Source organism: Puma concolor, chromosome A3, assembly GCF_028749965.1.
Source record: "Puma concolor isolate L17-30 chromosome A3, mPumCon1.1.hap2, whole genome shotgun sequence".
NCBI classification, from domain to species: domain Eukaryota; kingdom Metazoa; phylum Chordata; class Mammalia; order Carnivora; family Felidae; genus Puma; species Puma concolor.
In genome coordinates, this window is record NC_141669.1 from 78239899 (window position 1) to 78267672 (window position 27774).

Here is a 27774-nt window from a genome sequence, read left to right on the forward strand (position 1 = left end):
GGTCTGGCTGGCGGGTCTGGTGGCCTCCAGCAGCCCAAGGCAGGTGGGGCAGAAGGTAGTTGCACCTTCATGCTTCCTTCCTCTGTGACAGTGGCCAGCTGACGAGGATGGGAGTCCACACTGCATTCTCTCAGTGAGTTCCCAGGGGCCCATTGCTGGGGCCTTGGGACCCCAGAGCCTTGTCCCCACTTAGGGACCCCTGTGGGTCCCAGGGCAGCTTGGCCCCACTCTTTGCTTCCTTCCTGCACTCTCCCTTTAGGAGCCCCCAAGCCTTGGGCCTCCTCCCAAGCTCTGGCCCCAGAGTATTCACAGGCTTCTTCTGGTCTAAGCCCTTTTCCTTCTCTGTCTCCTTCTTTCTGAGACATTGGTTCCCCGGAAAGCCCTTCAGCCTCTCCTATAGTTACCAGAGGATCCTTTTTCTTTAACTCACTAGAAATGGACCCTTGCTACAAGCAAGGTGAGCAGGTGCCTGGAGGCATGGGGTCACTTCAGTCCATCCCCAGGCCAGCCTGCCCTTCCGTCAGTCCTGGCCAGGCACACTCCAGCCTCAGGGTCTTTGTTCTAGTCTTTTTCTGTCTGGAATGTTCTTCCCCAGACCCTGCTTGGCTCCTCCCTCTCCAAACATTTGTCAACATGTCTTCTCAATGGGGCCTACCTGGTCCACCCAATCTAATACTGTGGCCTGTGTGCACGCACGCACACACACACGCACATCCTCATGCCCTCTGGCCCTCCCGGCACGTATCATCTCCTGGCCCTGCCCTGCCTCCCCGTTTTCTCACTACACCCGTCACCTCCTTACATACAACAGAATTCATCTATTCTGTCTATTGTGTCTCCCCTACAAGAATGCTGGCCCCATGAAGGCAGGGATCTTTGTGGTATTCCCTTTTATTTCCCAGTGCCCGAAACTGTGTGGAGCCATTTAGCCGCTCCACGGACATTTGTTTTGGTTGCTGGGACGGCTGCTGAGAGAAGAGAGAATCTGTGGGAGAAATGGCTGCTTCTCCCCCAGGCCTATGGTCCCAGTGAGGGCTGGGGGGGGGGGGTGTCCAGCTCCCTCTACCCTACCTGCCCTGCCGGGGGCACTGGGCCAGGGAGCCACCCCCCCCACACACAATGCTGGCCCCATGCGTGCATGCTGGCACACACCTGTGCACCCGGCATCTGCAGCCCCACCACCCACCACCGCTGACGTGGCTGTGGTTTCGAGGCCCCAGAGGTGCAGATTAGAGACAGAGTGTCCTGTTTTCTGCCGCTGAAGAGGCAGGTGGGGGCGGGGGACGGGCTCGCCTGCAAACAAGCACATGCAGAGGTCCCTTCTCCTCCCCTTCTTGCACACACATGCACACACACGCACACACATGCACACACACGCACACACATGCACACACACACACACACACACACACACACACACACACAGATGGACAGCCAGGTGGCCCAGACTGGCTGCTGTTTGGTGTCAGTATGGGAGCCATGCCTCTGTCTGTACCGAGCCCTGCTGCAGGTGGGGAGAGGGGACAGAGGAAGAGGCTGCAAGTTCCTTTCCCAGTGCCTGAGCTGCCGCCTCAGGGCTTCATGCCCACCCAGCATGGCCACCTAGCCTCACGTGTCAGGTCTTTCCTTTGGGGGAAGCATTGTCCTCTTTTACCTTCTGTCAAAACCACATCCCCATAGGAGGGGGCCCGCATTCAGCCCTCAGTGGGGAGGAGCAGGTCTGCCTCTGTCACTCCTGTGCTCCATGGTGCACTCAGCAGCTGGCCGGACTGCCACGGCTCCCCCCCCCCCCCGGGCCTGTGGGGTCCAGCCCAGCCCCCTGGGCCAGTGCCTTCCCTGTTCCAGGAGTCCCCGATTTGAGGGGAGATGAGTGTGGCCTCTGGAAGCAGGCCTCCTCTGAGAATGTCAGCTCTGCATGACCTTAGGCGAGTCACTTCACCTCTCTGTGCCCCAGTTTCTCCCCTGGCAGAGCTGTTGTAAAGACAAAATTGGTTCATGTATGCAAAGTGCTTAGCCCAGCACCTGCTGTGGAAGTTGTCAGTAAATGTTAGCAGTCACTATGATGGTTTCCTGCCTCAGAGCCACGAGGGGCTGAGGAATGGCTTGGGTCAGGGCTCGCGGCCCAGCTCTGGCCTCCCAGACTGAGCCAGCAGCTTCCAGGCCCAGCAGCAGCTCATTGGAGACTCAGAGTGCCAGGCCATACTGGGGAATCCTAACGCAGAAGGTGGGCCAAGGGAGGGGGCTCACACCTCAGACTGCAGCCATCTGTGGCACAGGAGTCCCCCAGTCTCCCAGCCACGGGTTGGTCCCCCTGCGGCCTTCTGGTTCTCCAAGCCCCCTTGCCTCACAAGGCGCCCCTCAGGCCATCTCCTGCAGTAAGAATGCCCGTCAATCCTGCTGCCAGAGCACCCACAGTTCCTACTCCTCAGGGCCTCAGGCTCCTCAAGTATGAGAGGGCATAAAAACTCCCACACCACGGGATTAGCGTCAGGGGAGGTCATGGATGGAGACTGCTTGGCTTTGGCAGCCAGTCAGGGCCAACTCTTGTTACTGCCTGCACCCCAAGGCTGGCGGGTCCTGCTTGCCGCGCCCGGGCTCCCCTCAGTGTCCAGGAGCCCAGGCTCACGGCAGGCGTCAGGAAGGAGCTGTTGCCCAGGGTGGGCTGGAATGAACTGAGGAGCCCCGGGAGCTGAGAAGGGGGCGTGATGACCGAAGCCTGTGGGTGAACAATGCTCACCCCAAACAGAGCTTGAATGAAGGAGGAAGGAAGAGAGGACGGGCTGAGCACACCCTGGGCCCCAGAGGAAGTTGAACGCTGGGCCGCGGTGTGACAGTTCAAGGCCCTGTGCACCACAGCTCCTCACCCCACCTCGCCGGCTGACGTCAGCGGGGAGTGCATAACCCTGCCTGCCTCCTCCCCCAGGCCCCGGATCTTTGAGGTGGGGGTCCCAGCCTGGGGGCTCCCACAGCTAAACTCTGCACAACCGGGCACCCAGCAGAGCTTTGCGTCTTCAGGTCAACTTTACCCGGTCCAGGCTCCTTTAGTAAAAGGCAACCAGTTAACAGCACCCCTTCACTCACCTGCACCACCTCACATCCCCCAGGTGTGCCCTAGAAGATATCTATTAAGCATCTACTGTATACAGGGTGGTTTCACCTCCATGAGTTCATTTAATCCTTCACAATACCCTGAGGTGAATATCCTATGGGTAAGGAAAATAGCTCAGAGAGGCTAAGTAACCTGCCTGAGGTCACACAGCTTGTAGGTGACAGAGCTGGCCTCCCAACTCAGGCTCTTATAGGTGAGTGAATTCGTGCTGGAGGAGCCCTTGGAGAGCCAGTGCAACTAGGCCTCTGGTTTGCCAAGGAGGAAATGGATACCCAGTGCCGGGAAGCCAGTGCCCTAGGCTGTGCCCCGGGCTCCTGGCAGAACCAGATAGGATTAGCAAACTTTCTTTTGGCATTAGATCCCTGGCAGGAGGGGCTCTGCCATGAAGCCTTCTTCCTTCACTGCCTTCAGGTCTCCATTTAGAGGCCACCACCTTAGAGAAAAGTCTGGACAGTCCTAGCTGAAGGAGGGCCCTATCATCCTCCACCTCTTAGCCTGGCTTTATTCTTTGCAGCACCTACTGTCATTTGCAGTTCTATGCATCACATTATTTATTTTTTACCCCCCACCCCCACCCCAATTAGAATGTGAGCTCCATGAGCTCAGGGAGCATCTACCTTGTTTCCTTGGATAGAACAGTGCCTGGCACAAATTCAACATTTTTTGTGTGGAATGAATGAAAGAATGAATGAAGTCAGATGATAAAGGAAGAGTCTTATGCGTTATGGGGGGATAGTTTAGTGTAAAGATGAACTTGCTAAGGGCAAACCAAATAGTTAATTCTAGGTGGGGGTGGGGAGTGAGAAGTAATTTAGGAAAGAGAAGGGGCAGGGCCAGCATGCGCAGACATGAGGTCTGGCACATAGACTGTAAAGTAAATGGTGTCCCCTCCAGTTGTTCAGCTCTCAACTTGGACGACAATACAAGGTGACTCTGGGGATGGGAAGAACACAACAGTTTTGGCCCCTTCAGCAGACCGGAGGGGGTGAGGGAGCGAGGAGTCGAGGCAGCTCGACAGGTGCCTGCAGCAGGAGGAACAGGCTGTACCAACCATGAGGTCGCCACGTGGTCGCGGTTAGCAGTTTGCCATCCGGTGGCATTGTCTCCACAGACGGTCGTCCAACCAGGGGGAGCGAGCGTTCTGCTGTTAGCAATCTCTAGTACCTGGAGCACCCCTGTGGGATGCGGGTGGGGAAATCACCCAGACATACCCCACAAACACACACCAAACACAGCGGACAGAGATTATCACCACAGCAGGAGGGAGGGCTGTTTCCTGAGCCAGCAGGGAGCTCTGAAGGCAGAGGACACTGTGTTCTGAGACCTCTCCACCGAGCGGAGGACTCGGTGAGGAACCCGTCCCGGCCCCCTTCTTCCTCCTTAGTCCTACAGGCTGGGCACAACAACAATCACCCTGTGCTTGTGGGGCCCGTCTTCGATGAGTCACCTTGCCCACGGCGAGCCTTGCGGGGTGATGTTATCGGCTCCTCTGCTTGCTTAATTCCCTGGTTGACATCACCATTGCCTGGTCTTCCCCTTCTCAGCACTGCAAGCCTGAAGGCTGGCATATCCTGGAAGAGAAGGCGGTAGAGGTCATTTGCCAAGAAGCTAGCAGGGCAAGTAAATTGGGACCCTCAGTCACTTGGCCATTAGCACCAAGGTGCTTGGCCTAGTTTCTTGCTTTGCTGGACAGAGGTCTTGGTTTACTTCCCGGGAAATGCTATCTGGAGCCTGTGTCTTTGGGGCGTGGTCCCCAAGGCCAGCCCTCTGCTGCCTCGGGCATCTGCTTCCAAGTTCTGTCTCTTGCAGGCCTATCTGTGATGGGCCCAGGATTTCCCAGGCCCAGACTGGGCTGCCTGCTGGCCTTCTGCCCGCCTCTCTGTCCAGCCACTGTGCCCAAGACCCAGCTCCCTCAGAGGCCCCGGCTCCTTCCTTGCTGGTCTCCTGCCCCTACTCCTGAGCAGCCTCCTGGGAGCCTAGGCCTGTCCTCCTCTGCCACAGCCTAGCATTCTCTCTGGCCTCCCCTGACCTTGTCACCCTTCTCAGTGCTGCCCCGTGGTCAGTGGCACATGGAAGGTGCCATGGAGTCGGCAGAGCAGTGGCAGGGGTGGCCACACACACGTGGCCGGGTGGGATGAGAAGGGAAGGGTTCAGTCCTCTTCCCACACCGTCCTACTCTGGCCCCTCCCTGTCATCTGAGCTGGACAGCAGAGGGGTGAGGTGGAGAGGTGCAGAAGGGGCTCCACTCAGGCCACTGGGGCAGGACCTCAGTCCTCAATGGGAGGCTGGCCAAGCTTGGCAAGTGAGGGAGGCAGTGAGGGGAAGTGGGTGGGGCTGGGCAGGGAGCAGAGCCAACCCTTTGAACTGCCCAGGCAGCATCCTCTGTGGTCCCAGGAGACAGCGCCTCAAATGTCACTGCCAGAGGCCAGGGAAGGGGGAGGGGGAGGTTGCTCAACACCAGCCACTTTTATACTAATTATGTGACCAAATGAATTGTTCTTAGAAGGAAAAAGAAAAAACAAACAAAAAAAACCTCAAAACCCACCACTGAGGTCATTCCTATTACCCCCAGCAGCCAATGAGCAGATCCTGAGAACAGATAGCATACCTGGGCCAGGGCTAGCTCTCCCCCACTCACCCTGTGGTCAGAAAGAAGCCATCAGTCAGCCTGGCCACTCTGCACCCAAACCCTGGCTGCCTCGGCATCCTGGAATGTCGTAGAATGCTGTTCCAAGTAAGAAGGGGGTGAGCTTAGAGAGAGGCCTGGAGGAGCAAGCCTGGGCTCAGCCCCACACACCCTAATCTCTTTGGGCCTCTGTTTCCCCACCTGTCAGATGGAGGAAACCACTCAGGAGTCAATGAGATAATAACTGTGAAAGTGCTGAGCGGTGTTCATTAGCCAGTGAAGAGGCGGGGGTCCTGCAGAGAAGGGAACAGGGAGTCAGGAAGAGCTTCAGAGAAAAGGACATACCTCGGTGTTTTAAGAACGTTAAATCAGGTGACTCCTACTCTCGACTCTTGTCCCCTTTCAGCCCTGACTTGTGTTCTTATTCGTGCTCTCGGGGGGGGGGGGGGGGGGAGGGGGTGTACACCTTGAGAATGATGGGCACCAGTGTTGAACTTAGCCTGTGGTCTGCTCAGACCCCTGGATCCCTTTTCAAGTTCGAGAACGCAGGGTCCTCAGTTTAGTCTAGCGGGTGGGTGTTCTGCTGTAGTACTTTCCTCCTAGGCCACAAACCAAGCTCAAATTGTAGTCAACCCTGACTGCTTTCCTTAGTTGGAGAGTAGAGCCTGATTCTGGCTGTAGTTTGAGCACTTATCCCTCTTTAATCCTGAGCCCAAAGCTCACCTCCACTTACAAAGCCCACACACACATCAAACTCATTTACCCCAGACTGAACTTGTCTTCCTTGCAGTGGCCTCTTCCGCTGCTAGATCTTAGTTCATGGTAAGACTCCCCATCATGCAAGCCAGAGGCTGAGTCATCCTTGACCACCACCTTCTGTCCATCACATCTGATTAGCCATCTCATCTAGTGGATTCTAACACTTCGGTATCTTGAGTTTTCATCCTTCCCCTCTCCCCTGCCCCCATTCTGTAAGAGTTGAGATACCCATCTCTTTCCTTAAGAACAGCCCGTAGAACCCAGTAGACCTCCTGGACCAAGCTCCACACAGCTGCCAGGGGACCGACTGCTGACAGAACCCTCCCCGCCTGGAGGCTCCTGCCAGCCTTGCCGGCGTCATGGCCCAGCTCTGCGGGACAGGGACAGACCATGTACACGCTGGAAACGGCTGGGCTGAAACTGCTCATTAGGGTTACTCAGGCTGCTGAGAATGCCTTTCTCCTCCCTGTCAGCCTGGAGAGTGTCCTCCTCCTCCAGGAGGCCTCTCAGACTGGCTACGTCTGTGCGCGTTGCTCCTTCCTCGGTGCCCCGCTCTCCTCTGCTCATTGTGGGCTAAGCGTGCCCTGCCTTGTGGCGCCTCCACGGCTGTAGCCACCCAGACCCTGATTCCACCAAGAGAGCAGTGGATAGTGCCAGGCAGACCTGGGTGGCGTTCAGTTTTGCCCGTTTCCCACTGGGGACAGGGGACAAGTTATCTGTCTCCGAGCTTTCCTTCCCTTGTCTATCAAAATGGGTTAATACCTCTACCTGCTTCTCAGGATGGGTAATTGAGCCAGTCAAGTGCTTGGCACAGAGCCTGGAACACCACGGGAGGGTAGCAAATGGCACCCACGGTTTCCAGTGTTGCCACCCCTTACAAAGACGTAGGAAACAGTGCTGACACCTCAGCCCTCCTGTCCCTTCCCTAGAGCTCTCCTTCAGCTCAGGCCCTTCGTCCCCTCTGCCCTTGTTCAGACCCCTCTGTTCATCTCCTTTCTGGCTGTCTGCTCTCTGCACCTGGACAAGGTCTTGGGCAATGCTGCCTGGTCCCCTTTTGCCATACCTTCCCCCCCATGGGGAGCTCTTCCTCCCCATACCACTACCCCTCTCCGCCCCTCCAACTGCTGTCCACGTGGGCGGCCATGCTCGATGTCAGAACTGTTCTCAGCCTGGGGTCAGTGTGGCTGCTGTGCTCACCTCACACATTGCAGTTGCCGCGGTGTGCTCAACAAGGCCCCGAAGTTTGCCCCCAGCCATACTGGGAGTGCGTTGCTGAACTGGCCAGCTAGTAAGCCCAGGTCTTCTGGCTCCAAAGCCAAGACTCTATCCAGTCTGCCCTGGTGCCATCCCCTTCGGTCATTTTTGCATCTATGCGACTCAGTCTCCTCATCTGCAAAATGGGCACAATAATTCCTTCTTCTTCTTCTTCTTCTTCTTCTTCTTCTTTTCTTCCACATCTGGAGGAAGGGAGAATGGGGTTAATCTGGGAAGTTGTAACGAGCTGGAGACCCTGCTGTGTACAAGGCAGTCGAGCCTGGATGAGTGTGTATGTGTGTGTGTGTGTGCGTGCGTGTGCGTGTGTGGTGGTGGTGGCGGGGGGGTGCATATAACAGGACAGAACAAGTTTGGGAAGCTAGTTCTGCCTGCTCCCTTCCAGCAGTCCGAGCCCTGTGCCTGAATCCACAGCGCCCCCTGCTGGCGAGTCACCCCAGAAGCTCCCTGTGGGCAGCACCAGCCCTACACTTTGCTTTTCCCTAAGGCGACCCCAGGGAAGCTGTCGCCCCTGCCCTCACGGTGCCCAATCTGAGGGTAGACAGGCACCCATGGCCCAAGAAGACCAGACTGGGGGTGGCGAACCAGTGTGAGATGGGAGCTTCCTAGGCCAATGGTTCCCCATTGTCTGCCATAAATCCACTGAAATCTCCTCCTGAGAAAGGTCTGCAGCTGGGCAGAAACCCAAAGGAATGGTCGGTTCCAAGCCCAGCAGCTACCCCTTGATTAGGACCACCAGTACCCCCACCCCCCATGGACCATCTGGGGAGTCATTAGATGAGGGCAGACCCTGGGGAATGGAGGGGAGGGGCTGGTTAGGCCCCTGCTTGAGCTTGGGCTGGAGCCCCTCATCAGTGCCCTTACCATCCAGACACATCCTCCCAGCACGGCAGATCCCAGACCACCCTCCCCCCCTCCTCTCCAGACCTTTCCTCCCCACCTCCGCAGCCTCATTATCTCAGCATTTCCATAGCCTGATTCTGTGTTGGGTGCTGGCTATTCAGGGACAAGCAAGGCCCTAACCGGTCCCCCAGAAGCTCAGGCATGGCACTGTTTCTCCCATCTTTCCCTGCTCATTCATCCGCAGCATCTTCCCTGTTCTGGAGGAAGGCAGCCATATGTAACACTCCCCAGATTAAGATCCAGCCAGCTGCGGCCACCTCTCCCCAGAAATTCTCCACCATTCCCCACCCTGGGTTTTGTTTGCTGTTTTTGAGACTTTTCCCTCAAACTGTGACCTTCCCAGACTGCCGATACAAAGTGGAGATTGCATTCTTCCTCCTCCAGGAAGCCCTCCTGGATGAATCCCAGCCTCAATGATTTTTCCCTACTTCAACCTTTTTCATGATCTGCTGGCACACACTGCATTGTTCTGGGTACATTTATTATTCTATCTGCCCCATAGGAGCTCCAGGCCTCAGGGGGAAATAGCTATGCCCTCTTTCCCTGTACCCCTGGCAAGACCATGCATGCTCCTTTCAGTCCACATAGCTCAGTGTTTTTCAACTGGGCATGGTTTCGCCCCCAGGGAAGTTTGGCAACGTCTGGAGATAATTCCGGTTGTCATGACTAGGAGAAGTGTGCCACTGGCGTCTGGTGGGCAGAGACCTGGGATGCCGTGAACCATCCTACAGGGCACCAGGCAGCCCCATGACAAAGAAATATCCAGCCCAGAATGTCAACAGTGTCGAGGTTAAGGAGGCCTGATTTAAAAGAATTCACAGATTGAGTATTAAAATAGCGGCCAAGAAGGGGTAATGGCTCACGCAAAAGAAGGGGGCAGAGAGCAGGCATTTCAGAACAGCCTCTCCCCACATGGCCTTTTCAATCCTACACGGTTCGGTTGTGTCTTGCGTAAGTGGAGGCTGACCTTAGCCAGTGGAGGAGGAAGCGGGGCCTGTCTAGAGGACCCACAGGGAAGTGGGTGTTGCGTGGGGGAACCTTTTGGGAGCAGGGAGTAGCTTGGCCTCAGCTTAGTCGTCTGTAAAATGGGGATGGGTGATCCCTTCCAGTTCTAATGGTTGAAGGTCCTAAACTGTTCCTTTTGGATTTGGACAAATCCTCCCCCCCCCCACCCCCGCACCCCCATGCTGAGGGGCAGGAGCCCTCCCTCAGGGCTGAGGGTGGAGTACCAGCCATCAGCCCCTTAAACAGATGTGGGGGGTTATTGTGGCTTTAATTGCCCTCCCAGGAGCAGCTGTAAGAACAAGAATGCTTTGATAGGCTTCATCAAAGCTGACTGGGTGGTGAGGGGGGAGCCTTCAGCTGGAAACAGCTGTTAGCCAGGCCCCCATGCAGAGGTGGAGGAGGTGAAAGGTGCCCCCCACTTTGGGTGGGGCTAAGAATGTTCCAAAGACTGGTTACCCTGAGATAGCCCTCTCTAGAGGCTTCTCGGGGTTCTCCGCGCCCTCCTTGGGTGGGCTTGGGTGACCCAGGGCCCTTGGCAACTGAACAGAGGCAGCTCTTTCACTGGAGCTGGGCATCTGGCTCCTATTCCCTAGGGTAGGGGTCCACACGGGGGTGGGGCGAGGCCAGCCCTCCCTGCCCCCTTAACTCCATAGAGTCTCTGGGCCTCTGGTAAGTGGGGAGAGAGGGCGCCTTGGGCAAGTCTCTCCCCAGAGCGCACAGACCTGCCTCACAGGGATCCAGAGCTGTCAAGGAAAGGCTTGGTCTTTGAGGAGAACAACAGGAACCCAAGCTACCTTGAAACCTCTCCGCCAGACAGCACCCCTTCAGTATTTTCCGCAGTCAAAATTGTTGCACTTAACAGCCACCTGGCGCCCCCATCCAACGTACACCCAGCGCCCCACACACACTCCCAGCTGAGTGCAACACTCGCTGGGGACAGCGGGGACATAGCCAATCTCAGCTGCATCCCCAGCCGTCCTACACCTGGGTGCTCATCCTGAACCCCAAATGTCCAAGGCCATGCAGCTAAAGCTTCTCCCAACCCTGCCTCCTCAAGCTGCTGAAAACAAAACAAAGCAAAACAAAACCAAAAATTAAAAAACCCCTGAACATGTTCCCCGAAGACCTTTGTTTTTCACATCAGGCTAAAGCAATAGATTACCTGAGAGCTGGATTCTCGAAAGATGTCACCCTAAGTGGGGATGCTAATGATGGTGGTGGTAATTGCAGCCACGACTGTCAGCATTTCTCCAGCACTAACCGTCCCCTGGGAACTACGCTCTGCGCTTTACTTACATCCTTCATCCAACCCTCGCAACAGCCCGTGAGGTGGGAACCGTTAGCATGCCCATTTACAGGTGAGGCAACTGAGGCTCAGGGAAGTTAAAGAACTGTCTGTAGAGACGCCAGCATCAGAACCGGGGAGAGATCAGGTGGACACGTGGTGGGCAACCCGCGGGTGTGGGTCAGTGTGTATGTGGTCTGCGTCTGCCACAGGACCCCCTTTCGGGAAGACCCCCGAATATGCTCCCACCCACACTGCCCGAGCTGCCTCGTAGCTCTTGGGTTAAGCACGATCCCCTGACATTCTTCCCCACCAGTGTGGAGTGTGTGGTCAGACCAGGAGGTTCTGGGGCCTGGGGGTCTGGCTTCTGGAGAGAAAGTCTGGAGTTGGGGGGTGGTGCTCAGGCAGAGCTGGTAACCTGGTGAGCTGGAGGCCCTGGTTCTTTTTTTTCTTTTTTTTAAGTGTGGGAAGGATTCACACAATACAAACACAAATACGGGTATGAAAGTCCATAGGCAACCTGATAAGGGTATTGTCACAGGAATTAAGACATTATAATGAGGACATTTCGGAATTCATAATATGCCTTCTTATGAGATATCAACTCTGTCCCCAGTTTGACTGATTGTTAAAGCATAAGTCTGAGCTGATCTAGACTATGTGCATTCCAGATATTTGACACTAGCATTAATCCTGAACTCCCTGTGAATCAACGCTTTTATTTTTTAATTTTTATTTATTCTAGTTTTATTGAGAGATAATTGTATTAGTTTCACCCTGTAGAAGTTCAAGGTGCACAACAATGGTGTGATATATGTATATATTGCAAAATGATTACTACAATACATTTAGTTAACCTCCATCAGCCTTACATAGCTACACATTTTCTTTTCTTGTGGTGAGAACTTTCCAGATTAGTAACTTAGTAACTTTCAAATATACAATAGTTTTGGTAAACTGCAGTTACCATGCTGTGCTTTGTATCCATAAGACCTATTTTTTTTTATAATTGAAAGTTTACACCTTTTGACCACCTTTGCCCAATTGTCCCCCCAACCTCACCCTCTGCCTCTGGTAACCATAATATTCCATGTTTCTATGAGTTCTGTTCTTTTCAGATTCCATCTGTAACTGAGACCATACAGTATTTGTCTTTCTCTGTGTGACTTACTTCATGGGGCCCTGGTTCTAAGAGGGGCTGTGGACACCTTGGGAGAGAGGCCAGGAAGAAGGAAGGTGTGTCTAAGCTAGAGCTGGGTTTTGTCTCCATAGGGTAGGAGTAAATAGGAAAAAAATGCAACGTTGGGGAGGGGGAAGCATAAGGAACTTTCTGGAAATCTGTGCCTTTTGCCTTCTTTCTGAACTTCCCTTCTCCCCCCCCCATCCCTCCTCCCACCCAGAACCAGGATCCAATTTCCTCTTTTTTTCAAAATACAACTCAAAACAGATTTAATCTCTGGGGATTGTTCTGTGAAGGAAACCTGTAGAGGCAAGTTGTCTCTGAACTTGTAAGATATAAATAAATAAATAAATATATATATATATAATAGATATATATATTTATATATTAATATTATAATATAATTAATTATATTATGTTATAATTATAATATAATTAATTATAATTATATTATAATATAATTATAATATTATATGTTATATAAATATATATATTATAAATAAATATATATATATATTTCTCAGGAGCTTGAAAGTTCCCTTGCAAACCCATATTATATAATTAATATAATATAATTATAATATTATAATATATATAAATAAATTTATTTATTTATTTATTTTATATATATATATATTATATATATATTTATTTATTTATTTATATATCTCAGGAGTCTGAAAATAAAAAGTCTATTTGGCATGTGAAGCCACTTGACTCTCTGGCTCCGGGCCCCCTATGTCCTGCCTGCAATAGTCATCAGCGAGGGCCCTGTCTTGTAGTTGGTGAATCTCTCCCTGCCCCCACCCCATGGGGCCTTTTCAGAAATAACCACATGGCAACTCTAAATCTGGCAAGGGGCCAGCACCCTGTGGCCCACGGTGGAGACTAAGAAGGCAGATTCCTGGGCCTCCTTCCAGATGAATATATTGGAATTTCCTAGAAGCCCCTGGGGATCCTGCTGCAGACAACCTTAGCAAGGCCTCTCTGAGCAACCTTCGTCCACTAGCCAGTGGCCCTGTTGGCCGTGGTGGGTGCTGGGGGCCTTTCTTACACACTGCTTCACAGACTGGGTTTGCGAGGGAACTTTCAAGCTCCTGAGAATTGCCTCCCGATGCTTCAGTCATTCTGAAGTGAAGTCACATGTGATGGGGTGGGTGCTGTTCAGTGTGTGAAACATGTGACCCCTTCTGGTGCCAGGTGTAGTGAGGGCACAGGGTGACACAGTATGATGTGCTGGGGTCACCTGACATGTGTTGTCCCAGCCTGCACTTGAATGGTGTAGGAATGATGCTCCCTGACCTCCCATCACTCATGGCCATGGATGCGAAACAGATGGTCCCACAGAACACCTGGGCCTCCCAGCCCTCTGGGACAAGCCATCTGTAATCTACCATGGGCCACGTGTGTCTGTGGGCCTCCCTGCTAGGAGTCACCAGGCCAGCACTTTCAAAGCTGTCTTCTGAGCGACATCAGTATGTCAAGGAATGTGAAAAAGCATTCTCCCACAAACACACAAAACTAGCAATATTTTCCCTTACAATTTATTTTGAAAAAAAAAAATGTGTACGAAAAGTGATATAAATATGAATGCGCTTATCATCATGTGAGAATCCACCTTTACAAAATGGGATGCACTAGTGAAAGATGCCAGGAATTCATGCTGGGGTGTGCTCCTCACAATACGCTGTGATAGATGGTGAGATCCGACCAGAGTTGGGACCAGCGTCCTCTCATATATTGGAGGACTGTTACACTGGGGGCCCCCACACGTGGGCCCATGGGACATTAGAAGCATGACGGAAGTGTTGATCTGACAAGTGCTTGCTTCCCCTCTTGGGGCTTGGTCTCTTGGAACACTCTTGGAGAAGCAAGCCACCAACCTGTAAAGAAGCACAGGTAGACTAGGGAATGATGGGATAGCACCTGGAGAGAGAGCCACCTTGTGGAGGAGCTGAGGCACCAGGTGTTTTGGTGGGTCTTCCTGAACTTTCCAGCTTAGCCCAGCTGAATGAGTGTGCTGGAGAAGAACCACCCAGCTGAGCCCTGCCCAAATTCCTGACCCACACAGTTATTGCTGTGTTAAGTCACTAAGCTTTGGGGTAGTTTGTTACATAGCAATGGTTAATGGAGATGCTTATAGGAGGTGTGTAACAGATGTGTATGGAATGAGTGATTGGCAAATCACAGTGCTAATCCCTTACACTGGTCCTGCATACTCATTAAGTTGATCACAGGTACTTTCTGGTGTGATTCTTGTGATGGTTAATTTTATGTGTCAACTTGACTAGGCCATGGAGTACCCAGATAAGTGGACAAACATTATTCCCGGAAAGTACTTTTGAATGAAATTAACATTTAAATTGCTAGACCAGTAAAGTAAATTGCCCTCCATACTGTGGGTGGGCCTCGTCCAATCAGTGGAAGACCTGCATAGAACAAAACCTGTACTATCAGGCCTGACAGCTTTTGAATTGGGACCTCAGCTTTTCTTGCTTCTAGGTTAACCTGCCAGCCTTCCACAAATTCTGGACTTGCCGGCCCCTGTAATCGCATAAGCCATTCCTTATAGTAAATTTCTTTACCTGTAGATATAGGTATAGATATACAGATATAATGTACTGGTTCTATTTTGTTGGAGAATCGTGAAAAGTATAGATTATGGTACCAAGAACGGGTGCTGCTATAACAAATACCTAAAAAATGTGGATGTGGCTTTGGACCTGGGTACTAAGGAAAGGTTGGAAGAGTATCGAGGTACATGCTGGAAAAATCCTGATTGCCTTGAAGGGACTGTTGGTAGGAATATGGACACCAAAGGTGCTTCTGGTAGAATCTCAGGAGGAAATGACAAAAGTGACAAAAGGAAAGGCAATCCTTGTTGTAAAGTAGCAAAGAATTTGGCTGCTTTGTGTTCCTAGTGTTTTATGGCAGGCAGATCTTATGAGTGACAGCCTTGGATATTTAGCGGAAGATTTTATTCTTTCTTTTTTTTAATGTTTTATTTTTACTTTTTAAAACCATTTTTAAGTGTATTTATTTATTTTCAGAGAGAGACAGTGTGAGAGGGGGTGGGGCAGACAGAGAGGGAGAGGGAGAGAGAGAGAGAGAGAGAGAGAGAGAGAGAGAGACCCAAGCAGGCTCTGCGCTGCCAGCACAGAGCCCAATGTGGGGCTTGAACTCACGAACCGTGAGATCATGACCTGAGCCAAAATCAAGAGTCGGATGCTTAGCTGACTGAGCCACCCAGGCACCCCTATTTTTACTTTTGAGAAAGAGAGAGAGAGTGCAAGTAAGGGAGGGGCAGAAAGAATGGGGCAGAGGATCTGAAGTGGGCTCTGTGCTGACAGCAAAAAGCCCAATGCAGGGCTCGAACTTACAGTGAGATGACCTGAGCCGAAGTTGGAAGCTTAACTGACTGAACCAACCAGGTGTGCCATAGCAGAGGATTTTTTCTAAGCAAAGTGTTGGAGGGGTGGCCTGGTCCCTCCTTACTGCTTATAATAAAATGTGAGAGGAGAGAGAGAGAAATTAAAAGAATTTTTCAGCAAAAGGGAACCAGAACTTGAAAATTTAGAAAAGCCTCTGCCTATCCATGTTGCAAAACATGAGAAAACGTGTTCTGGAGAAAACACTTAGGATGTGGCTGGATGGTCATTCTGTAAAGATTATCCACAAATTAGTCAGCCATCTCAGCGGAAGCCAGGAATAGAGTTGAGATTATACCAGCAGAGGCATTGGCAGTGGGGACCAAAGGGGACAGAGAAAATGGAATGAAGTTAGGCTGTCAGATTTCTGGGATCTACAGGTCAGGGCAATAGAGGATCCAGCCTCAACATGGTTGTCCTTCTAGAGGAGGGAAAGTGACCATGATGGTGGTTCAGAGATTATCAGAGCTGTCACGCCCATCTCCAGCCCAGGGAACAAGACTGTTTCCTCCTGGCTTCAGGGGGTAGGGCCACCTCCTCAGGGTCAGGGGGCCAGGATGCCAGACCAGGGCTGAAAGAGCAGGACCACTGCTGAGGGTCATGGGGTGGGCACGGAGGGCAGAATATTGAGCTAAAGAAGATTGACCTGGAGCCTTAAGATCAAATGGAATTTGCCTTGTTGTTTTGGACTTGCTTGGGGACTCTTAACCCTGTCCTTCTTCCCAATTTCTCCCTTTTGGATGGGAACGTCTGTCTTATGCCAGTCCCACCATTGTGACCTGGAAGCACGTAACTGGTCTGGTCTCACAGGTTTGCAGCTGGAGAGGAATTTTGCCTCAGGATGACTCATACTTTGAGTCTCACCCATACCTGATTTAGGTGACATTTAACGAAACTTTGGAGTTGGAATTGATGGATGGGTTACGACTTTGGGGCTGTTGGAATGGGGTGAATGTATTTAACATGTGAGAGCGATGTGAATTTGTGGGGGCTAGATGGCAGAATGTTATGGACTGAACTGTGTCTCCCCCCAGATGTTGAAGACCTAATCTGACGTGCGACTCTGTTTGAGAAGGGGACTTTAAGGAGGTAATTAAGGGGAAATGGGGTCAAAAGGGTGGGCCTTCTCTAATGAGCTCTCCCTTTAGCCTCGTGTGCACAGAGAAAAGTCCATGTGAGGACACAGCAAGAAGGTACAACTACAAGCCAAGGATATAGGTCTCACCAGAAACCACATTGACCGGCACCTTGACTTTGGACTTCCAGCCTCTAGACCTATGAGAAAATAAATTTCTGTTGTTTAAACCACCTAGTATGAGGTCTTCTGCTATGGCAGACACAGTTCCTCATGCCGTTGGTGAGGGAGGAGTCATGCACACTTGGATTTCAACTTCAGCTTTCACTGACTGACTCACTTGGCTGCTACTGAAGTTCTAGTACTGAAGTTCAGGCACTGTACAGGCACCGGGTTTCAATGGTCACAGTGCCTGTCCTCATGGAGCTTAGAGTCACGTAAGGGAGCTATAGCTTCACCAAATAACTACTCAAATAGACAAAATAACAACGGGGGTGAGTGCTGTAGGGGGATGTCACCTCATCAAGGAGGTCAGGGGCAAGTTCTTGAAGAAGTGACACCAGACCTGAGACACGAAGGGTGATTAGGAGTAAACCGGGTGAAAAGGGGAAGGAACATGCAGAAGGAACAGCATGTGCGAAGGATGCACCCACCAAAGAGGGAGTTGGTGAGTGTTCAGGGGACTAGAAGTGCATCCTGTCTGGCACAGAGAGGAGAGGGACAGGAGGACAGAGTTCAAGATGAGGCTGGATCTCTCGAGCTGGGTGGACCATGGCAAGACTTTGTCATAAGAGTGGTAGGAAGCCACCAGGAGTCTGGCGTGGTCAGATTTGCATTTCCAAAAGATGCCTGTGGCTGCTGTGTGGAGACCATGGAGGGGGTCGATGCAGGAGTCCAGGAGAGGCATGCAGAGGGCTTGGACCAGACTGGCAGCTACAGAGATGGAGGGAAGGGCTGGACTGGGGAGCTATCTATGAGGATAAAATGACTGGGCTTTGGGAGATGCAGGTGTGGGAGGAGTCAGGCATGACCTGAGTTCTTGGAGTCAAGCTCCTGGGTGGGTAGTGGTGCTGCTCACTAGGGAGAGAAGATGGGGAGGAAAGACAGGGAGGACCAAGTCAGGGGCGGGGGCAACTACCTACTAACGGGGTGAACTCAGGCAGGTCACTCAGAAACCTCTGCATGCCTCAGTTTCCCTATCTGGGATAAGTACTCTATGTGATGGGATGTATGTAGAACCCAGCTCGGGGTAGCTGCTTCTGCACATCAGTGCTTCCGGTCTTTTCCTCTGTGAGGCGGCCTGGCCAGAAGTGATTATTCCCATTTCAAGGATGAGGAAGCTGAATCTCTGTAAGGCTGGAGTCTCGCCCAAAGTTGCACACCTTTAGAAGCAGGCTTACAGGGGTGTCATGGGAAGAACCTTCCCTCTTTGCTGGCCTGCCTTTAGCATCAGCACGCAGGTCCCCAGGGCAGAAAGTGTTCACTCATCAGTTGCACAGTCACCACTGGAGGCCTGGGATGGGGTGGGAAAAGAGGGCAAAATTCAGGTGGGACACGCAATGGTGGGGAGGGGATAAGAGAGTGCTGGAGTGAGGGGCGGGCCCACCGTCCATAGAGGGGCAGGCAGTTGAACACCAAATGCATCCAGTAGCCAACTTCTAACATGCAGGGAGTTCACAGAGTTTAGTTTTTACTCACATAAATTCCAAGATGGTGCTCTGAGTGGCAGGCAGTCTTCCCCCAGGCGGAGATTCGGGCACCTCGGCTCCTTCTGTCTTGGGGCTCTCCCGTCTCTTAGGTCATGTGGTCACAGCAGAAGGGGAAAGAAGGGTGGAGGAGGTACATCAGCTTCTTAACACCCTCAGCCCGGAAGAGAGACATGCTGCGTCTGCTCACACTCCATTGGCCACCTTTGATGGCACAGGAGGTGGGAATGTAGTCCAGAGGGGTGCCCAGGAAGAGGATGACATGAGTTTGGTGACCAGCTACCCAGCCCTGCTGCAGTAGGTCTGCTACAGCTTGGCCAAGGGGTGCGGTACACTCTGGCTCTATTGGAATTTCCCCAGACAAGAGAGGACTGGCCCTAGGGTAAGTAGGTTGAAGGGGCCAGGCTTGATCCCAGTACACTGGCTGATGGTTGACAGGGAGGGCCCTTGATGGGTGTACGTTCAAGGGCTACAGAAATAGCCTCCAGCCAAGGCCAATGGGAAACCTGTCCTGAGTTCCTTTTGAGAGCTAGTGAACAAACCCCTACCAAAACAATTGCGGGCTGGTAGAGAGAGGGGCGTTGTGAACTTTAACTGGGCGGCCTCAATAAGGGGAAGGGACGTTTGAGCAAAGACACGAAGACGCCGAATCATAAGGATATCTGTAGAAGCGCGAAAAGAGTAGCAAGTGCAAAGGCCCTGTGGTAGGAGCAGGCCTGCTGTGTTCAGGGCCCCACTGCAATAATCACTGAGATGATGATGGTAAGAGTGAGTGGGGGCAAGGGGAGAAGTGGTTAGATTCTTGATCTCTTTTGTATGTTTATCCCTCCTTACCTCACTTCCTTCCTTTTTCGGTCTTCTAGAAGGGATGCACGAAGACACCCTGAGGTGTTTCCTCATCTAGACTGTAGGTGCCCTTTTAGACTGTAAACCCCATGAGGGCAAGGCCTGGGCCTGACTTCTCTCCTTACCCTCACACCTGGCACGGGGAGGGCCCATCGCCAGTGCCTGGCAAACATGTCTATGGAGAGACTGCACGTCCTCCCGAGTCATCAGATTTCATGGGGCTGAGCCCAGGCCCTGCTTGTCAGCATATTGCTCACTGATGTGGAAAGCTTTCCTGTGGTCCAGACACTCCTGACTCCAGTCTAAAGAGACCTTCTAAAGAAGGTCAGTGCATCCAAAGGAAGGAGATGCCTCTATGTCCTGAGCTCATAGCGGTAACTGCTGGGAAGACAACATCACTGGTTCTATTTTATCCTGGATGTTCCCAGCTGCTGGTTTCCCAGGAAGTGACAGGATGCACAAATGGCTGTGCCCAGCAGGGATCCCTGACCCCACGCAGTCTGGCCCTGTGCTCCCACAGTGCTGGGCGCCACACAGCTCACTCACTGACTTGTGGGTGGGATCCCCAGTGGTTTTTGAGGGGCGTCATGAGCTTGGTCGTGGGGTGCCTTTTCCTCACTGTCCTGCAGCCTTTCTTTAAGCGAGGCCCTTCCCTGCAACGCCCCTGCCCCCCACCTCCCCCCCCCCCCCGACTTGTACAGGAACTTGGATACAACTGACGTTTACAGCCCGGCAGGCCCTGGATTTGAGAGGGCTTCGAGAAGCCCTGAGGTCTTAAATTCAAAATGATGCTGCAGGCTTCCGGCTTTCTCCAGAATCACATTCGGGGAGTCATGTGTTTCCTGTGCTCTCGTGCCACAAATTAACTGCCTTTTCACTTTTCCCACAGGTTTCGCCTCTCATCCTACGTGGCAGGGTATCGCGGTGTAGCGGTTACAAACGTACGAACACTGGGATAGGACAGATGTGAGTGGGCGTCATAGCTTCTGCTCTCACCAGACCTCTGAGCCTCAGTTTATTCGTCTGTAAAATGAGCACAGAGTATCCACCCTGGGGCTTGGTTGCGAAGATTAGTTGAGGTCGTGACATAATGCCTAAGCCCACAATAAATGCTAAATGCGAGCTATTACCCTGAACAATGACTCGAAGTGAGGTGGGGCTCCGGGCTGGCCAGCAAGATGCCGGCTCCTCATCTTGCTCCTCTTTCCGCCAGCCTCTTGGTCCAGTTTCACATCAGGCCAGAGGAAAATGAGAAAGCCTTGCACGTTCTGGGACTTTGGGGGAGTCTGTGAATAGCTGAATCCATGAATGATGCCTCTGCAGGTGCCAGGGCCCGACAGCCCCACCCTCGCCCAGTGCCAGAGCGCTGCCTGCCAGACCCTTGTCAGCGGTTACAACCAGCAACTGCCTCCCGCTGCCCGAGTTTTATCAAAAGCTCAGTTGAGAGAAATGAAGTTCATGGGGGTTATTTAAAGGCCATGCATTCCATCCATTCTTCCAGATGAGACTTATCCCTGAAGCGAGTCGGGGCTCTCATGAAGCTGAGTTGCTCTCGGACCACATGATTTAGCCACCACAAAATCTTTATTATGTCCCTCCCTTATGATGGGGCTTTACAGAAAAGGGCTGGAGGAGTCCGGCTGTCGCCTTTATTTGGGGATGCTGCTATTGCTAGAGTTTGCTGCCTCAGTCAGCGCTCTCTATAAGACCGACGGGGAGAAATATATTTTAGGCTCCAGTTCCTGGCAAAGCTCTGTGTCCTCGGAGGAATCAGTGGGCTTCTGACCTATGGGCAGTGTGACTCACGAAACTGACCCCCATTCTCATTTTACTGGGGCTGCCAGGAAGCTCAGATTTGGGGATCAGTTTTAAGAACCCTTGAAGATCCCTTGAGGCTGTTACACAAGAGAGATGATTTCTTTCCAGATGCTGATTTCTAGCAGATGGGATTATTATTATTATTATTAATTATTATTATTATTATTTTGTATGTATCTTGTCACCTGCGTCAGGGCTCTGGTGGGACCGGAGTGGGAGTTTCTATCCTGGAAAGCAAGGGATGGAGAATTGGCCAGGGTGGGTAGGAGGAGAAGCCGGCAGGACATGAAGGGGAGGAAAGGGCACACAGCGTGGCGGCTGGGGGACAAGTCCCTGTCTAGGCCCCCATGGAGATGGGGGTGGGGGAGGTCTGGCTTCACTAAACCAGAGGGTGTGAAGAGACATTTTCCATGAATTTAGGAAGAGAACTGTAGCCATTGCTCAACTTGAACTTCTCCCTGTGGCCCCCTCTGGCTTTCTGGGTATTTCTGTGATGTTGTGAAACACCGAAACTTGCAGCGTCTCCTTTCTCTTCCTCTTCACTCCCCACCCTGGGCCCTCCTGCCCCCCTTTTCCCTTTCCTTCCCTTGCCCCCTCCAGCGACCGCTGCCCTCCGTTCCTCTGTGGGGCCCAGGGTGGCTGCTGAGCCCGAGGCCACCAGCCGTGCTGCTGGAGCAAACAGGGGAGGGTGAGGACTTCAGATCCCGGGAAGAAAGAACAACGACAGAGCAGAGAACAATCACGGAGCGCTCTACTCTGCGCCACACATGTAGACACCCACGTGACCGCCGTTTATCTGGTTTATGTTTCTGCGTCCCACGCGCGCTTGCCTCACTGTCCTGGCGAGGCCCCTTCATCTACCTGTTTGTCCATCTGTCTAGTCCAGGGCTTCTCAGCCCCAGCACTATCGAGATTGGGGCTCAGGCACTTCCTTGCTGTGGGGCCTGTTCTGTGCACTGTAGGGTGTTTTGCAGCATCCTTGGCCAGGAGCCCCTCCCACCCCGTGGCAATCAAAAAGGTCTCCAGACATTGCCAAATGTCCTCTGGTGGAGGTGGAGGTGGAGGCAGGGGTCCGGGGTGGACTGTCCCCAGGTTGGGAACCACCGTCCCTTCCCCTCCGTTCCTCACTGGTATCGCTCCCTGACCGAAACCTCTCTGGCGTATTCACGGGTATCCAGTTTGTGTTTCTTTTGGCAGCCCTGTTCACTGCCTGCTTGCATACTGTGCCCTGTTTTCTCTTGGGGTTACCGTCCTCTTCCGACTGTGGCAGAGGGCGGTCCTCGTGCATTCTCGATATCGGCCCCCGGTTGCTTTGGGCTTGTAGGGCCCTCTCCCCTCTGTCGGTTGTCGCCTCACAGGTGAGGACTCACAAGCACAGAGCTCACAACGCTAGTGTGCTAGAGCCAGGACACAAGCCCAGGCCTCTGTCCCCGGAGCCCAGGCTCTCGATCCCTGGCCTCCAGCGATGCCCCTGCCTTCCAAATAGGCCTCTGCAGAAAGGCAGACAAGATCAGGCAGTGAGGCTGCGGGAGGGGAGGGAGGCAGCTCGCTGGAGGTCACGCAGCACCACCTGGATGGCTTTGATGTGACGCCAAGTGTCCGGGGAGTTGGATTCAGCCTTTGTTCTGGTCTAGGAATGGCCGAGTGATTTTGCTTAAACTCTGATAGGAGCCCCGGGCTCTGGTGAGCGGAGGAGGTGCGGGAAGGGCTCTTTGCTAGCTCTGCCTGGGCGGAGGATGTGTGGGGCTCACAGACTCAGAATGGGCGAATTTCTGGACGTGGGCTTTCTGTCCCAGGCCTCTATGGGCAGCGATGCCCTCTGTGCCCTGGGCACTGGTGGAAGAGTGCTTCTTACCAGGCCCTGTGGATGATTGATGAGGGGGAACAGAGGGCACAATGGAGGGGCTTTGTTCCCTAAATGCCATTCACATGACTCTCTGACCTCAGGGCTCTTCCCCTTTCTCTTGTCTTTTTCTCCTTCACTGCATTCAGCTCTGCTATGGTTTTCCTTCTCCGTTTTTCTTTTCTCAATACACACAAAGCCTTCGGAGGGCTGGGGTGACCCCCAGGCCTCCTGCCTCTTGCTGAGGTTGGTTTCCAGTTCCTGGACTGCGGTCCTGGGGCCGTCTGCCCGGGAAGGGCCTGGGGAGGCCTCCGGGGCCTGGTTGGGAGCAGACAGGCACTTCTGGCTTAGAGCTTCAGCTTCACTTTCTAGGAGCCTTGTCCACACTGGCTCTAAACTCTGACTGCTCAGTCAGAACTACCGGGGTAACTTTCCAAACAGATTGATAACCAGGCCCCAACGTTGATTTTGTTGCTCTGGAGTGTGACCCAGGGATGGATATGATATAACATCTCAGATGATTGTGATGTGTGGGCAGGAGTGATTATGTGCGGCCCACTGTTTTCCTGAGGGCCAAGGGTCACAGAGAGAACACGGAATGCAATTTGGGAGAACTGGGTCTGGTCAGATAACCCTCGGCTCGCCGTGTGTCCCTGGGCAAAGCCCCTTCTCTCTTGGGCAGGAACACCCCACAAAGAGATGACAGATTTGTGGAATTTTAGACGTGGAAGGGGCCCAGAAAACCAGCCAATCCATCCTTTCGTTCTATGAACACAAGCACTGCGCATGTGTACATGTGCGGGGTGTGGAAGCGGATTGCCCAGGGTCCCGCAGGGCCTCGCAGGGTCAGGCATGCAGGCCGGGCTTTGGGCTGTCTCCTCCCACTGACTACACTCTGCTGGGCCCCTCAGGGAGTTCTCTCTAGATTAGACCGTTGGGGAGACTGTGTCTCTGGGAGTGAGTACCGAGGGGTCTCCCCGCCGTTTATTGGGATGGGGGAGACTGACCTTCTAGATCCTGGGAGGCAGGAAGCAATGGCTGGAGCCAGAGGGACTGCTCCCGGCCTCACTTTGCAAGAGAACTTTTTGCAGAGCTGCTGACTTTTTGCAGCTGTTTTATGGGGCCTGTGGACCAAAAGGGGAAGTTTGGCTGCATTTAGAAAGTTGTCCACAAAGAGGAATGGCGGGGGTGGGGGTGAGGAGGGTGGCTGGGTTGCAGAGTGGGGGAGGAAGGTGGGTGATCTGGGAGAGATGCCAGCAGGGGCCCAAGGACAAGGGTTTGATTTGGGCCCACATGTTGTCACTTTGGGAGCTCTAGGGGTTGGGTGGGATGGGGGTGGGGTGCTGGGGAAAAGCAAAGGGACAGAAAAAGAAAGAAAAGAAAAGGAGGGGGTGGGGGAGAATGAGTTCCCAGCCAGGGAGCCCAGCTTTTTCTTGGATTGGAAGCAAACACTGAGTGTGCTGGGAGCACGGCCAGTCCTCCCCAAAGGCCCAGCCAGTGGTTTCCTCCAAAGGGGTGCGGGGAGATGGTGAGAGGTGCTGAGACAGAGGGAGAAGCTTTGTCAAGATGACCCAGCCCTACAGTGGGGCATGTTAAAGGAAGAACTGCCCCCTCCCCCAAGGTGGGCAGCTTGAGCTGTTCTGTCCCTAAGGCTAGGGATGCATCTACCCCATCCCTGGACTGACCTGGGGCTTGGGTCCCACGGTAGCGGCAGGAAGAATACTGGAGACATGACTGAAGATGTTCACACCACAGTTTTCTGTTCCTGCTAGCAATCCCACTGCCTCGTACCAAGTGCCCCGGCCCCAGGAACCAGGGAGAAAAATGGAACTCCCGATGACCACTCTGGTCACACTCTTCCTGCCCCCACCAAGCCCACAGTTCTCCCTCAGTCTCTGGCACCTGCAGGGTGCTACATTCTGCTGCCCCCATGCTGAGCCTTGTCATAGTGTGTACGTGAGGATGGAGTGACAGGAAGGGCGTGGGGCGGACTGCAACTTTGACCCGGAGTTCTCGACAGAAGATCCTGCCCCTGCTGGAAGTGTGCTGAGCAAACCTTCTTGTCCCAAGTGTCCCCCTGCCCCCAACAAGACCATGAGGAGACGATCCAGCGGCAGAGATGATCTGCCCTAACACTGACTGTGTCACACTGGCCACAGAGACGGCGTCACTGCCCTTCTCAGGAACATGGTAGAACCAGCAACCAGAGGGATCTGCTCTGAGGGAGGAGGGGAGGCCTACGCTGGTTCTGCCTTCCTGGTGAGCATCTGAGGCCAGAAGTCCAACCCTCAGAGCCTACTCAGTGTGCCCTTGTCACACGAGGCAACTCAACTCAGCTCAACAGGACTCTGTGTTTAATGAGTGTTCAATGAGTCTTTACTGAGCACCAGACATGTGCCAACCGCCGTGCTACGAGCTGGGGATGAGGAAGAGTGCAGACAGACATAGTCCCTGGTGGAGGCTACTTGAGGGCTCGTGCGGGTTCCATGAATGTACCCCCGGGGGGGATAGTGGGAGGAGGCAAGGCCCTTACCTCTGTGGTCTCATTGGAGAGAAGAGATAAGATTCACACACACAAATGAACCAGACAGAGTTTGAATAAATACATTATTGTCTCTGGTCACCACACGTTGAAGTGGACATGGTCAGGTTCAGGCTGTGTATGTCTGTAGGTGCTCTGGGTGGGTCCTGTGGGGCAGCCCCACTGGGGCTGGGTTACTTTCCAAGCTTTGTGGAAGAAAGAATGGAAGAATCTGGTTAGGGGGGGCGTCTGACTTGAAAAAAATCATCAGTTCTGACATGAGTGCACTGGACTGGCAAGTCTGTATGGACTCGACCGTCTTTCTTGGTTCCTTCTCCCCATTGGCCAGCCCCTCTCTTTCTCCTTCTTCCATTTCACTCAGAGCTGGAAACCTTCCATGGCCAATGGGAGGACGCCAGGTTTGTTTGAATGCTTACTGTTTACAAAGCACAGTGCTGACAACACAGGCCTTACCCTTGACGACTTTCAAACCAACTTGGGTCCACAAACTGCTATAACAGAAGATACTGAAAGCTGCTTGTAATGTGCATGAGTAGGAGTAGGGGACAACAGGAGAGTTGCGTCCCACCCCTGGGTATAGGATTTGGAATATCGATGCTGTGTTGTGGACATGCACGTGTTCACGCTTCTGGTTGTTTGTTTTTAATCTCAAACTTCAGAGAAATTATAAGACTATTACAAGTAATGTCTGTAAGCCTTTTCTAAGATTCACCGATTATTTACATCTTGTGGAATCGTTTAAGAACAAGTTAGAGCCAGTTTTGCTCCTTTACCCTTAAATATTTCAGTGTGTATTTCAAGGACATCGTTGTGTTTTGTTTTCAAATTCAAGTTAGTTAACATACAGTGTAGTATTGGCTTTAGGAGTAGAGTCCAGTGATTCCTCACTTACATATAACACCCAGTGCTCATCCCAACAAGTGCCTTCCTTAATGCTCATCCCCCGTTTAGCTCACGTCCCCACCCACCCACCACCCCCTCCAGCAACCCTCAGTTTGTCCCCTATATTGAAGAATTTCTTATGGTTTGCCTCCCTCTCTGTTTTTATCTTATTTTTTCAGGGACGTTATTTGACGTAGTTGGTTTCCTTATAGCCGAGACTTCCTCTCATTTCTAAACACCATCAGATCACTCCAGACCCTAAATAGAGTTTATTTAATGGCAGCCAGCAAGCCTGTTTCACCGCTGGGTGCCGTGCTGTTGGTCTGGCAGTTGGGGGCTGCCTAGGTCACAGGGGAGAAGTCTGCTGGCTTCACGTGGCCATGCCTGAGTTGGCCTGCCACCAGACAGCTGATCTGCCTTGGCTGAACTGCTCTCTTTCCCTTCACTTTGTTCTTGAGTTTTCGGTACATTCTCCCACCCACAGACGCGAATGTTGCACGATACTGGCTTTCTAATGTCCAGCATGGCCTGGCGGAAGCGGAGTGAACTTGGTTGGGCACACTCTCGGGGCCTCGGATGCCGGCCTGGGCTCCTCTGAAAACACAGGAGGCTTCCTTTCCCTTATTTGTGGGAGGAGGCGCTACAGCCTGGCCTGGCTCTGAGGCCTGTGGTCTTGCTCAGGACCGGCAGTGTTAGGCTGAGGGAACATTTTCCAGACTACCGCTGAGGGACAGAATGTCTCCATGATATGGGCTGGGATGGGCAGGGTTTTGGAAAGGCCCCTGCTTGTTCTGGGAGGTGTTCAGGATGCTGAGGTTTTGGAAATCCATGGTGGCTGTTCATGACTGCTCCCAGCTTTGGGAGGAAGAATGAACGGGTGCCCATTTCTTTGGGTGCAGCAACAAGGCTGAAGCCCAGCACTGCTGACCTGGGACCGGGCCCTCTGCTGGGCCCTCCCCAGGAGGGCACTGGGCTTTGAAGGGGAACACAGCCTAAAGGACTGGACCCTGGAGTCATGAGATGCTGTTCACATCCAGTGAGCCTTGGCTGGAGCTCCACCGGCTCTGGCCTGGACACAAAGCAATGTGATCTCTGGACCTGCACTCAAGCGTGCCTCTGCTGGAGCGGCTTGGAGAAACCCCAGTGAACCCATGAAACAGAACATGCTAGAGGCATTTCACTAGGCAGATCAGTCCCACGCAAGGAGGGGCCGGGGAAAGGAGAGAACAGAGCGGGCCTGCACGGTCAAGAAATGCTCTGGCAAAGAGGCGAAGCCCCCCCTTCCAGCTGCCTCTCCCTTCTGTTGTGCTTTTGCACCCCACCAGCACAGCCAGTCCCAGCTCTGTTCTGTTGCTGGGGGCAGCTCAGTTTACCTCCTGGGGCCTGCTTCCTCCTCCGTGAAACAGGAAGCGGGGCACCTGCACCACCTTCCCCCGGGGCAGGGCTGAGAGGTGACCCCGATGCGGGTAAGCTTCGGAGGTGCTTGGAGACTTGG

The 27774-nt window shown here is 52.9% G+C and overlaps 2 long non-coding RNA genes across 2 annotated transcripts; one reads left to right on the forward strand and one right to left on the reverse strand.

The window, feature by feature from the left end:
* Positions 1-1652: 1652 nt before the first annotated feature.
* On the forward strand, positions 1653-20316 carry LOC147582550 (uncharacterized). The gene is made up of 3 exons (XR_015249258.1): positions 1653-4456; positions 16602-16656; positions 20084-20316. It is a non-coding gene; the product is annotated as an uncharacterized LOC147582550 (long non-coding RNA).
* Positions 3812-5726, reverse strand: LOC147582551 (uncharacterized). The gene is made up of 2 exons (XR_015249255.1): positions 5139-5726; positions 3812-4680 (listed from the first exon to the last, which is right to left on the reverse strand). It is a non-coding gene; the product is annotated as an uncharacterized LOC147582551 (long non-coding RNA).
* Positions 20317-27774: the final 7458 nt, after the last annotated feature.